General features: G+C 52.6%; 1 pseudogene; it reads right to left on the bottom strand.

Moving 5' to 3' along the window:
- Window positions 1–7292: 7292 nt before the first annotated feature.
- LOC128578472 (cofilin-1-like) lies at window positions 7293–7790 on the bottom strand (annotated as a pseudogene).
- Between the last annotated feature and the right edge of the window lie 6347 nt (window positions 7791–14137).

The following is a 14137-nucleotide window of genomic DNA, read 5'->3' as shown; positions in this document are numbered from 1 at the left end:
AGGCCTGTGACTGGGCAAGCCAGTGAGCAAGAGGCAGCAAGGGTGGCCTCCTTGGCTGTGGCAGAGGCCCAGCACACAGCAAGTGGTTATATGAGATGATGGCTGAAGTATCAGTTGTCGTGGTGAGTAACCACCATGGATTTCACTGTCTGCTGTCACAAACTCCCAGCTGAACTTTGATAACTTCATGTGCGTCTGTCCTGATTCTCCATGGCAAGAACTCCTCCTTTCCCATCCACATTTCTCATCCGTTTCCTCTAATGACGAAGCAAAAATCCAGTGCACGTTTGTGGCTGCCAGGGTGGCCATGTGAACTACACCTGCATGATTCCAGAGGGCACTATTCACCTGACTCAAGAGTGAACAGCGCCCTGTGGTTGTGCAATGTTGAAGTCCCTGTCACTACCACACAGACTAAGAAGCAAAACACTGGCAGCGTGGAAGCCACCTGTGTGCCCTAACCTAATCAATTCCCTCTCCCAATCTCTGCAGAGGTAAATGCTGTCTTGTCTTTTCCAAGAATCACTCACTTTCTCTTAACGTATTAATAACTGGTGTTTAATAAATAACCCTTACCAAGATAAGCCATGGAGAGATCAAGGATACTCATGGTGGAAAAGAAGGGAGAGAGGGGAGAACCAGGACAGCGAATGAACCAAATGAGGAAGGGAGAGAGGGGTTGGGACTCTGGAAGGGGGTCAATTAGTTCCGGCTGAAGGGGAGGGGGGAATAGCGGTGAAAAGTGGGAACCGTAAGACCCGCAAATAGGAGGACTTTAGGAGGGACCATGAGCAGGACCCGCAGGGGAAAGGGAAGAAATTTTTTTTTTTTTTTTTTTATAGTTGGGGATTCATTGAGGGTACAATAAGCCAGGTTACACTGATTGCAATTGTTAGGTAAAGTCCCTCTTGCAATCATGTCTTGCCCCCATAAAGTGTGACACACACCAAGGCCCCACCCCCCTCCCTCCGTCCCTCTTTCTGCTTCCCCCCCATAACCTTAATTGTCATTAATTGTCCTCATATCAAAATTGAGTACATAGGATTCATGCTTCTCCATTCTTGTGATGCTTTACTAAGAATAATGTCTTCCACTTCCATCCAGGTTAATACGAAGGATGTAAAGTCTCCATTTTTTTAATGGTTGAATAGTATTCCATGGTATACATATACCACAGCTTGTTAATCCATTCCTGGGTTGGTGGGCATTTAGGCCGATTCCACATTTTGGCGATTGTAAATTGAGCTGCAATAAACAGTCTAGTACAAGTGTCCTTATGATAAAAGGACTTTTTTCCTTCTGGGTAGATGCCCAGTAATGGGATTGCAGGATCAAACGGGAGGTCTAGCCTGAGTGCTTTGAGGTTTCTCCATACTTCCTTCCAGAAAGGTTGTACTAGTTTGCAGTGGAAAGGGAAGAAATTTTAACGTGGCTGGGTAGGGCTCCCACAGAGCCTAGACCCAGGGCACCACGGTGAGCCTGAGTGCAGGGCTGCCACCGCCCGCAGCCTGGCCCAGATGCCCCGCAGGGAGAGGGCCGACCACAGCATGCCAGGGGTACAAGGGCTCTTAAAATGCTCCCGAATGGAGCAGTTCCCCACCCCACCCCTGCCCTCCCCTCTCCTTCCTCACAACAGCCCCTCCCTGTAGAAACAGGGCCGACCACAGAGCTGGAGAACATGAGAACCACTTTTAATTTGAAATCACTGTAAACTGAGGTGGGGTGAGGGCAAAAGCAGCAGAAGAGAGGAAGCCCTGGCAGAAGAAGAAACGGAGGGAAACAGCACGGTCGCAGCTCCTGGGCTCCAAAGCTACCAGCTGTTTGTCTCGTACATGATGCTGGGTCCCACCTGTCAAACAGAGCAGAGTCGGGCAGGGTCCGAGGGCCACAAGCCAGGGCCGGCCCACTGCCCTCCTAAGCAGCCAGCTTTGCGGGAAGGGGTAGCGGAAGGGGTGTGGTATGTGTAACACTCACTTCAAAGGGTCTGGAACCTGTCAACGAGGCACCGCATGGCCACTGGAATAGAGAGGCATGACGGGGCACTCCAGATGTAGGGAGACAGAAACCCATCCCCCTTCCCCCACGGGGAACCGCCTGTCCCTGCAACCTGAAACCTCAGCAGCCCCTGTCCGGGCAGCCCTGGGACTGACTCTCCCACCCAACACCTGAATTAAATGTGGAAACTTCTTCTAAACGTGAACAAAATGTACCAGTGTTTCTCAAACACTGGGGCATACCAGGACTGTTCGGAACGTGTTAAAAAGACAAATAAGCAAGTAAACAACAACAAAACCCGTAGGCGCCATGCCAAGCAGGGAAAGGGAAAACAAACGAGGTAACTCTAAACGTGCTAAGGGAAGGAGATCTCTGGGATTTGTTGACAAAGTGCACATGGGGTTCAGCGGATACACTGCTATTCGTGCACACCCGCAGCTCTAGTAAATGCACAGCAGGCTCCAGGGCCAGGCCCGCTTGGTCCTCCTCCCAACGGAAACGTCAGTCCCAGAGATGCGCCTGCACCTGTAGCCCAGCCCTTCCCTGTGTCCCCAGCACCCGCAGTAAGACACTGTGGTCTTGGTCTGTCCCTTCCCCTGCCCCAGCCAGGGGTTCCTCATACCTAGTTGCTCCTTAAGGTCATCTATTTCTCTCTGTAGCAGCAGACACTAACCCAGCAGACACAGGAAGAAGAGACATTATTAGTACACTCTGGCCTCCTAACTCCTCATCCTTCCCGCCCCCACCCCAGCCCTTGCATGTCCCCACTGCCCACAGTCCAGTGGCTAGACTGGCTAGGAATCCTCAGTGGAAAGGAGGCGCCCTCTCTCTCTCCGCGGGGTGAGGAAAGGGGCAGGGGACACAGAAGCCAGTTTAACCTGGATATGTTCCCCACCACCTAGTTAGGACCTGGGTTTCTAGGAGCCAGACAAGGCATTACCCGAGGACAGCCCTGTGCTCCTGGAGGCTGCTGCTGCCTTTCCAGTCTTGGGGTCTGGACAGGTGGTTCCTGGTCACCTGAAAGAACACAAAATCCAGCTTCCAAGTCTCACAGTGAAGTGGGAAAGGGCCTAGCGGGGTCTAAAGTGAGGCAGCAGCACCCTCTGCTGGCAAGAAGAGGGCCCTACTCTGCCCAGTAGCACCAACCTTCTCTCTGGGCCTGCCTTCCCTGCTCCCTAGTGTGAGCCCCTCTGCGCCTGTGGCCCCCTGGGGTTGTGGCTCTGGGTCTTAAACTAGAAGAGCTGCAGCCACAGCCAGCCCCTGGGAGGCGCAACGTGATTGAACAGGACTTAACAGAAAAGGCTCTGTACTGTGGAGATTCTACTTCTGGTGTCACGAGTTTGGGGTGCTGCTACAAATCACCCCCAGCCCACAAACACCACAACAGCCCCGTCGACACCCCGTTTTCTGTGGGAGAGCTGCATGGGTAGGCAGGGAAGCCCAGGAGGAAGGCTGATCCCCGGAAGTGACACAGCCAGAGGTTTCCCTTCTCGACCCCTCTCCCCTCCATCCTAGCAAACCCACAAGACTCACTGGAGGATGAAGGGCCTCTGGGCATGATGCCTCCCTGGCTCAAGGCCGAGACCTGTGAGTTTCCTGGAACTTGGGGGGCTCCGGTGTTGGGGTTGCCACTGCTGAGTTCTCCACGATGCACCCACAGGCAAGGTGGCCCTAGCCTGTGTGTTGGAAGCTGAAGCAAAAATTTCTCAGAGTTGGCCTAGGGTGTGTGAGTGTGAGCATGCATGTGCAGGGGCTGGGGTGAGGTGGGGAATAAGGAGGGAAATACAGAGGCTGCAACCTTTCGTCCTCAGTCAGCCCCAGGCCAGGAGGCAGCACCAAGCCAGGGAAAACAATGGGGACGCTCAGACAGTCCAGGCCCACTGCCAGGCAGGCTTGAGGAACAGCTAGGAAGGAGGAGCTAGGAGGCTGATGAGTCTGGACAACCCAAGCTTTGCAGCCCGAACTTTAAGGAACCCTCCAATCCAAACCAACTTCCAGCCCTGCCTTCCATCCCAGCCCCTCTCTGGGGAGGAGGCAGGAAGCATGCAAAGTGTCAAGAACAGTGCCCGAACCATACCAAGCGCTCCCTTAATGTGTGCCCCTACTAAGATGATCCCGATTGGGCCTCCTAATGACCGTGGACTCCCACGGACAACCCCTGAGCAAGGACAGAGTAGTGATGTGTGTGCCCGGGGCAGGGGAAGTGTGGGGAGACAGGGGAGAGACGGCCTACTCACTTGGGCCCTTGGGACTGGATCTCTCTTTGGCTCCTTATCTTCCCTGACCACAGGCTGGTACTCCTTTGCCTTCCTCACCGCAGATTTCTTCCCAGTGCTGCTGTGCTTGGACTGGGGGGGTCCCGATGACAGCAAGGAATATCTCTGGGACCTCCCAAACAGAGGTACACCAGCAATTGGGGGGAAGGTGGCCGGTTCCAGGGGAACGACCGAGAGCCTCTGTCCCCAGGAAGGAAAGACTCTCCCCACAGCCAATTTTGAGGCACTCCCTGGGGACTTCTTCTCCTGGGCCACCTTCTTCCGAGGAGTGGCCCGGGGTAGGTTGCTCCCAACAGCAGCAGCAGCAGCAGCAGCAGCAGCAGCAGGTCCTGGGCAGCTAGGCCTGCTCTCTCCCTTCCTCCAGAGCACGCCTGGCATTTTCCTAGAGGAAGAGCTGTCCAGCTCTCCAAAGGCCTGTCTTTCCTTGGCCGAGGTGAGTCCTCGGGTAGCAGAGGTCAGGAAAGAGCCTGGCACCTGAAGGAAATTCTCCCTGACAAGGAAATTCGAGTGTCTGGGTGTGTCTCCAGATTCCTCGGGGCTGTCAGGCACGCCTCGGCGGCCTTCTTTGGGGTAGATGCTCACCCTCATCATCTGTACCTCACTGCACTCATCTGAGGACTCGGGGTCGGAAGGCGGCCCGACCACGCCTTCCACGGAGGGCCGCGGGAGGTCCACGCTGACGCTCAACCTACTCTTAGCGCTTCTCACCGGGTTCCCCCAGGCCCGGCCTCTCCGGGGCACACTGGGGCGAGAAGGGGTGGCAGAAACCTGCTGAGAGGCCACGCAGCTAGCGGCAAGCGCGCCTCTGCCGCCGGGACCTGCCTCTAGGTCGGCCCAGATGGTGGACACTTCAGGGTCTCGGATCTCTGGGGATGGGAGTCTGCGGACGCCCCGGACATCCCAGTCGCTCAGCCGCGGCTCGACGGTCACAGACTCGTAGTCCAGATCCTTCTTGTCGCTCAGGGTGTCAGGCCAGCCTTCCCGGCCCCAAAACACCGGCATTCCCGCCTCTGCCACTTCCTGCTCGTCCCGAAAGCCCTCGGGGTCTGCCAGCGCGCCCTCGCCCTCGCCTCTCCATGGCGCCCCCAAATCGAGGCCGAGTCTTGGGTCCCACGGGGCTCTGGGGCTCGCAGGTCGCATGCCGGCCCACTCCCCGCCCTCCAGTCCCACAGCGGCAACCCAAACAGAGACCTCATCCGGAGAACTCATGTCGAGACTTCGGACGATCCGGGTTATGGCGACCCGGTCACCTTTGTCACGGCCGGAGAGTCCGGCCCCGCGTGTCAGGAGCAGCGAGGCCGACGATTCAAACAGCAGCGGGGCCGACGATTCAAACAACAGCCGGGCCTCCACGCACCTTCAACGGCTCACGCCGTGGGCGTCGTTGTCTTCTCATTGGTCTGTCCCTCAGCTCCCGCCAACCAGCGCGGGCCCTCTCGGACGCCAACCAATAGGGGACGAGGACGCTTGGTTTGCCCCCGAAATTAGTCCTTGGAAGCCTGTTGGGTCTTGGGATCCAGGCCTTGCACTCTAGCCCCACGTCTTTCTTCTGCTCCGGCTGCATCCAGCCCAGCTTCCTCTTTCCACTGAGATCCATGTCACCGAGCCTCGGTTTCCATCTGTAAAGTGGAGGAAATAATCTAACAGCACCTAGCTCAGGGGTTGGTGAGGGTTGATGATGGATGTGAAGCACCTGGCAGAGAGGGTTTGCGAAATCTGTTCCACTAGACTTATCACCCCATAGAAGATGGGCAAGGAAGCCCACAGTCAATAATCAGAGGCTTCTACGTCTGTGAAAAATATCTTTGCTGTTTTCATAGGGATTGCGATGAATCTGTTTATCTCTTTGGGTGGTATGGACAGTTTAATGATCTTCCAATCCATGAATGAACACGGGATATCTTTCCCTTTATTTGTGATTTTAATTTCAGTGTGTGGAGCTTTCACCTCCTTGGATACATTTATTCCTAATGCTTTATTCTTGCCATGCTGTTGTAAATGTGAATAGTTTGTTGTTACTATATGGGAGTGTTTTGTTGTTGTTGTTGTTGTTGTTTTTTAGAGACGGGGTCTCACTTTGTCACCCTGGGTAGAATGCCATGGTGTCACAGCTCACAGCCACCTCCAGCTCTTGGGCTTAGGCGGTCCTCTTGCCTCAGCCTCCCGAGTAGCTGGGACTATAGGCGCCCTCCACAACACCAGGCTATTTTTATTTTCTCAGAGACAGAGTCTCACTTTATCACCCTGGGTAGAGTGCCGTGATGTCACAGCTCACAGCAACCTCCAGCTCCTGGACTTAGGCGATTCTCTTTCCTCAGCCTCCCAAGTAGCTGGGACTACAGACGCCGGCCACAATGCCCGGCTTTTTTTTTTTTTTTTTTTTGGTTGCAGTTGTCATTGCTGCTTAGATGGCCCTGGCCGGGTTCAAAACCACCACCCTCGGTGTATGTGGCTGGCACCTTAACCACTGTGCTACGGGTGCCAAGCCCAAGTGATTTTTCTTTTTTAATGAGCCATTTTGTGTGTGCGTGTCTGTTTAATCGAAGGTACCTTACTCGGTCCTGCTTCCATGAGTGGTTGCCACCAGGGGAAAAGGGAGGGGTCTCTCCACAACAGTCCATTTATTCACAGAACTAAACAGACAAACACAGAGTCACTATTGCGGTTAGAAGTTGGCAGCATGGGAAGGGATGGAACAGGTGAGGTGTAGGGGTGATTTTACAAAAAATACAGGCTCCCCACAACTGGGGTGCAAGGAGGGTGGGACGGGACTTGGTCTGCTTCAACCCAAGAGGAATGAGAAGATCAACAGCGGTTTGCGAAGGCCAGAACCATCAGGGATGGAGGGAGGAGGAAAATCCAGGGATAGGGGGGCTGTTTGGCAACTGGGGTAAAGGCATTGCCCTCCCCACTGCTGGGATTCCCCTAGCCCCTTGGGTCTGGCAGGAAGGAGGGCAGCCTGCATCCCCCAGGGTCAGGTCTGGGGCTTCCAGATGCTCCAGGCAGGGGGCTGGAGGGGGCTCACAAAGGCTTGCCCTCCAGGGAGATGATGGCACTGCCCCACAGCTTCTCTGCCAGCAAGTGCAGGTCCTTGACCTTCTCCTAGCGGTTTGCTGGTAATTCACGCTTGATCCCTGTCGGCTTCTTCTTGATGGCGTCCTTGGAGCTGGCATAAATCATTTTGCTCTTCAGGGGTGCACACTCAGGAGCCCAAAAGATAACCACCGGGTCCTCCTTTTTGCTCTCCTTGGTCTCACAGGTCGCATCATAGAGGGCACAGTGGTAGCCCGTGTCTGGAAGCAGCATGACAAAGGTGGCGTCGAGATCGTCGACAGTGTGGCCCACATCACCTACCAGGACCTCCTTGCCTTGCTCTAGGAGGATGATCTCCTCTTCACTCGGGAAGAAGAGCACCGCCTTCTTGAGCTTCTTCACCTCCTCTGGCGTTCAAGACTTGGGCACCTTCATGTCACTGAACACCTTAAAGACGCCATCAGAGACAGCCAGGCCAGAGGCCATGTTCCCGGAAGCGAAAGGGTGATGGCAGGAGAAGCAGGGAAGAGGAGAGCCGCTGCCGCTGCTGCCAGAATCCGGCTGAACCGCAAGTGATTTTTGTATGTTGCTTTTCTATCCTGAAACTTTACTGAATTCTTGTATTAGTTTTAACAGCTTTGTGGTGCAGTGTCTAGGGTTTTCTATATGTGACATCATATCATCTGCAAGCAGAGGTCATTTAAGATTTTTACTTTCTGATCTGGATACCTTTCATTTCTTTTTTTTACAATAGGGGATCAACTTGGCATGTGGCTGTGTGCCATGATACTTTATTGGTATGGCGGTTTGGCAGGCCAGAGCTTTCTAACCTCTGCCAGACCCCCACCCCCATTCTGAGTTTATTCAAGGACGTGGGAATCCCAAGGGTCAACGACACCCCAACCCCCCAAAGATGCTCACCATCACTGATCACGAAGGTACAAACTAAAATCATGGATACATTTTCACATACCAGGTTCACAACAGTTAAAGAGTTTAACCATTCCAAGGACGGGAGAGGTTATGAGCAAAGCAGAGCTTCTGCTCGCTGCCGGTGCAAGGGGGGAAGGTGGAGAGCAGCCATTTCAGAGGGTAATTTGGCAGAATCTGTGAAGTGCAAATTATGCAACATTTACCACGTGCCTGGCTCTCTTCTAAGCGCTGCAGGTGAATATTCACTCACCCTCACGACAGTCCTAGGTTGAAGTACCTACCATGACCACCTTCTTCCAGGTGAGGAAATAGGCACGGAGGGGTTCAGTGACTTGATCAAGGTTATCTGGCTTGCCAGTATCAGCAGCAGGACCAAAACCAGGCTGTCAGGCTCCACAGTCCGTGAGTCCGTGCTTTAAGCTGAGATGCTTAAAACTGCAAAACTCACATTCCCTCAATGATCTGGCAGACTGCCTGGATACATCTTCTGGAGAAACGCTGGTAGGTGTAGTGGACACGAGGACACCCGCACAAGGATGCTGGTGAAGGGAGAATCGGGTACTGCTCTAAATGCCCTTCCTTCAGTAAGGGGAGGGACGGATACAATGTGGCACGTGCATCCAGTAGGTTGAAACTCAGCAGTCCAAAGGAACACATGAGTCCATGTTAACAAAAACACTCTCGTGACCGCATGCAGCAAGTTGCAGAACGACGCATAGATTTGCATGTACATTTGTAAACTGAAAAAGCCAAACCAATCCTGTGTGTCATTTGGGAATACATATAGGTGTAGGTAAAATCACATTTTCCAAAAGCCTGGAAAGGACACACGACAAAGGCCTCAAGGTGTTGGCAGTGTGCCAATTTTCTGACATAGTGTCCCTGAAACTACCAGTTCTCAGCTTCCCTGGGCTCAGCAGTCCTGATAGGTGGGGAATACTCCCTTCCTCTGTTCCTATGAGGCCCTGGAGTGTTTGAGTTTCCTCCGCTTGCCCCCTGAACCTGCTTCAGCAGCCTTTCCCACCTTCCCTTCGTACTCACTCCTCTCACACCTTCCTTCCTCACCTTCCCGCTCATGTTCACCTGTCTTTCCATTACCTCTACCTTGTACATCCTACTCTGACTGGCCTTCCGTAGAGGTCCGGGGTGCCTGAACTCTTGCTTGCCGGAAGTCAAAGGCTTGGTGTCCCTGGGCCAACATTACAGAGCAGGGTCAACTGGGTCAAGCAGGCCCTCCACACGCCCTGCCCGTGTCTGCGTAACTCCTTCCCACATTCCCTGCCATGACTTTGAAAGACACGGTACACTGTTTCCTATATGTCAGGAAAGATAACAAAAGGCAGAGCAAAATCTCCTGTACCCACCACCTGTCTTAGGAAACACATTACCGATCACTCTAGCTGAAGCCTCTGGTGTACTTCTCCTCACTTTCATTCCCTTCCTCCTTCCCTGTCTCATACAGACAATCCCACACTGTTTTCAGCCTTGTTCACTCTCTTCATCCCTGCGACTCTGTTACTTTCTCTTCCCCGGCATCCTACAGGTCTTCAGTGCTGGCATTAATACTAATCTCTGCCAAGCCCTGGACTTCCACCAGGATCTCATACCAGTTTTGACTTAATTTCTTGACCCGAGGCTCGGGCCAGTTTCAGGGGTTCCACATGGCCTTCCCCACCATGATAGCTCTCATCATACAGGCCAGGGACCCAGCGTGGGAGTTATTGCTCCAATTGTCAAGTGTATCACTTATGAGGATTGACTTGGGGACAGGAAAAAGAACCACTGTGGAGGTCCTGGGAGCCTCACTGTGAATCCATCTCTGTCCCCACCTCCTTTTATTACCAGGGCCCCATCCTGACATCTTGAACTGCCAGGATCAACGTCATCTCAGGCCCTGTTTCAAATAGTCCCAGAAATGTTGGCTATCCGCCTTTCCCAAGTGTAAAGTCACCCTAGCAGATGGCAGTCTTTTCTCTTTAGGGAGAGACCGTGGCATAGAGACAGTAGATCCTCCCCACCTTATTTCCCAGTCCTTCCACCTCCTCAGTCAATGGGGCTGGTCTGAAAGTTGTCCAGGACCAGGAGCTGAACAAGGGATTGTGACTTGTTAGAGGGATGACCGCCTTCCCACTCCTCCTTTCTTGCTTTTTTTTTTTTTGTAGAGACAGAGTCTCACTTTATGGCCCTCAGTAGAGTGCCGTGGCCTCACACAGCTCACAGCAACCTCCAACTCCTGGGCTTAAGCGATTCTTTTGCCTCAGCCTCCTGAGTAGCTGGGACTACAGGCGCCCGCCACAGCCACAATGCCTGGCTATTTTTTTTTTTTTTTTGGTTGCAGTTTGGCCGGGGCTGGGTTTGAACACGTCACCCTCGGTATATGGGGCCGGCGCCTTACCGACTGAGCCACAGGCGCCGCCCTCCATTCTTGCTTTTTTCTGCCTGTAGCTACACAGAGATGGCCGTGTGTGAACAATCTCTCTAGCTTCCTACAGGTCAGGCGCTCGTGACTGCCCCACTGACTTTGCTGGTTGCTAAGGAAATTTAGTGTCCTGGTTGGTGCCAGTTGGTTATGGGCTGTTCCCCGCTTTCTATCATGTCAGGGCCCCATCATTGAGTGATTGTGATAATGAGCCCAGGCCTGGGACCACGGTCCTTCCCCCAGCCTCACTGGCCTGCAGAAGATGGCAGCCACTGAACTTCTTAGTCATGCTCCAGCTCCTCTCACCAGGACACTCCTTGTGGCCTTGGCAAATGGTGTGTCCCCCTCGGCACTACCATGGAGCATAACCCTCAGGCTGGCTCACTGGCCTCACATTTTCTGTCCGCTCCAGGATGGCTGCATGATTCAACTTTGTTATTCCTTCCTCTGCCATCTGCCCATCCCAGGCAGGCATTTCTACTTCTCTTCATGTGGGCCATGACTTTCTCAAAGCTTCTAAGGGTCACCCTGGCAGCGAATTTCCTCCATCTCCTGGAGTCCTCGCCAGGGCGTTAAGTCCTATGACACGAGAAGGTGCATTCACTCAGTAACACTTGCTTATCCAGTCTTATATTCCAGCCCCTGATCCGGCACCCTCAAAATCCACTCCCAGGGGGATTTCCCCTCCTCCTCCCACCTCCTGTCAGTACAGGCTAGCTCTTCCCTGAGACTTCCTTGTTGTATAATCTCTTTTCTCCCTTATCAAGCTCAGCATTACCCAGCAAGTTTATGGAGAGGAGATAAGGGCGGCCCCCCAGGGCGGCACATGTGGCTTTGTGGGGGTGAGGGCTCTGCAGCATCTACCAGCACAGAGCACATGCTAGCTCTCACTAGGGAAGGAAGGCCCACCCTGCAAGTGCCATCCAGCTGTCCTCATCACATAGTTCAGGGCCCTAGTTGTTTTCCAAACAGGGACCCGACCTTCACATGACAGGGCCTGTGCTGGTGGAAGACGTAAACGTCCCCGAGGTACTGCGTCTCTTGCTATATCAACTCACGTTGATATGGTGCTCCTCTCCTTGGGTCGTGTCTGCTCCTCTTCTGTGGGAGGAAAGGGCCTCGTTCTTAGCCATCCAGGAGGCCTTCTGGGTCTTACACTTAGCCCTTAACTGTTTGGTAATGGCCTTCAGTTTCACATTATCTGTCCGCAGCATGTCTGGACCACTTAGCAATCACCAGCTGCCTCCGCCATCCGCCATCCATGTAGACGTTCTTCCCTCCCGACTGTGCAAACGCCTGAATCATCTCCCTGATGAAGGTGAGACCCTGCAGTGGGATGTTTCTCAGGTAACTCGAGGTGAAACCTCAAGCCATCGGGAGGTTACTTTGTGCTGGAGATTATCCATGCCCCACATAACACTGGGGATGGGATCCTTTTTGTCATTCTGGTGGTGAGTGAGCCCTCAGATGACCCCTGGGGCCACTTTTGTTGGTTTGGGTCCTCCAAAAGTACAGAGGCCAAGAGGTGATTGGCTGTGGAAGACCACTGTGGGCCAAAGGCACCTGAGGGATAAAGGGGGGAAGAGCAGGACCAAGTGGGGAGAGTCTTCAGAGTGCCATGCAGGCCCCCTCAGCTAGCAATCTCAGAGGCAGTTTAGTCCTGGCAACTGTTTCGGTTGGGCTGATGGGAAGTCCCCAGCCTCAGCTGTCAGTTAAAGGAGTGGAGTCCAGGCCCTGCAGTGGCATACCCCTGCTGTGCTCGATCTCCCGCTGGGAGGTGCCCAGAGGAAGTGTCATGTTGGTGCTAACTCGGTGTGGGACCCAGAGAAGTGGCAGGCGGGGCTTCTCAATCAACTGTGCTCCCTGCAGCAGGAGTTAGGAGGGGCACGTTTCCATGGCCACCACTGGGAGGCAGGCGTCCAGGGTGACTAAGATCCCTGTTTTGAGTGACCCTGTGGCGAGGCATTCGCTAACACAGGGACATCGGAAGTTGAGCAAGTTTAGACAGGAAATGATGGGGGCTGTTGTTTGGACTCATCGAGTTTGAGGTACTCACGTAGGATATGTAGACTTCTCTTCAAAATTTGCTTCTGCAGTGATCAAGAAATACAGTAACGTCTCGGGATATAGAACATCGATGTCGGCAAATCGGTGCCCTTCATATATGCCAACAACAGTCAAGCTGAGATTCAAATCAAAGACACAATTCCCTTCGCAGTAGCTTCAAAGAAAATGAAAGACCTTAGCATAGACCCAACAAAGGAGGTGAAGGATCTCTACAGAAAGCACTATGAACACCCTAGAAAAGAAAAAGCTGAAGACGTTAACAAACAAACAGAGGAAGATACCATGTTCATGGCTGGGGAGAATCGACATTGTTAAAATGTCTATGCTACCCAAGGCGATTTACAGATCTAATGCAATCCCCATCAAAGCACCAACGTCGTACTTTGAAGAGCTTGAAAAAATAATTCTTCATCTCATATGGAACCAGAAGAAACTCCAAATGGCTAATGCAATTCTAAGAAATAAAAACAAATCCGGAGGCATCACATTACCAGACTTCAGGTTATACTACAAGTCCATAGTGATCAAAACAGCATGGTATTGGCATAAAAACAGAGACATAGACCTATGAAACTCAAACCAGCCTCATGTCACCATCTGATCTTCAATAAACCAAACAAAAGCATGCACAGGGGAAAAGAATCCCTATCTAATTAACGGTGCTGAGAGAACCAGTTAGCCACATGTATAAGACTGAAACTGGACCTGCACCTCAAGCCACTGACAAAAATTGACTCATGCTGGATAAAAAATTTAAATCTAAGACACGAAACAATAAAAACTCAAGAAGAAAGAGTGGGGAAAACTCTTAACGCTATAGGGCTGGTGAAAGATTTTATGAAGAAGACCCCATGAGCAATTGCAGCAGCATCAAAAATAAACAAATGAGGGGCAGTGCCTGTGGCTCAGTCGGTAGGGCGCCGGCCCCATATACCGAGGGTGGCGGGTTCAGGCCCGCCCCGGCCAAACTGCAACCAAAAAATAGCCGGGCGTTGTGGCGGGCGCCTGTAGTTCCAGCTACCTGGGAGGCTGAGGCAAGAGAATCGCTTAAGCCCAGGAGTTGGAGGTTGCTGTGAGCTGTGTGAGGCCACGGCACTCTACCAAGGGCCATAAAGTGAGACTCTGTCTCTACAAAAAAATAAATAAATAAAAATAAATAAACAAATGAGACCTGCTCAAGCCTCAAAGCTTCCACACAGCTAAGGACACAATAACAAAGCAGATAGACGACTTTCAGAATGGGAGAAGATATTTGCATATTAGAAATTTGACAAAGGCCCAATAACCAGAATCTACGGAGAACCCAAGCAAAAACACCAATGATCCAATTAATCACTGGACAAGAGAAATGAACAGAACCTTCTGCCACGAAGACAGAAGGATGGCCGACAAACACATGAAAAAATGCTCATCG

The sequence above is a fragment of the Nycticebus coucang genome, chromosome X (assembly GCF_027406575.1).
Source record: "Nycticebus coucang isolate mNycCou1 chromosome X, mNycCou1.pri, whole genome shotgun sequence".
Classification (NCBI taxonomy): domain Eukaryota; kingdom Metazoa; phylum Chordata; class Mammalia; order Primates; family Lorisidae; genus Nycticebus; species Nycticebus coucang.
Note: the sequence above shows the minus strand (reverse complement) of the source record. Positions and strands in the feature narration are given on the sequence as shown.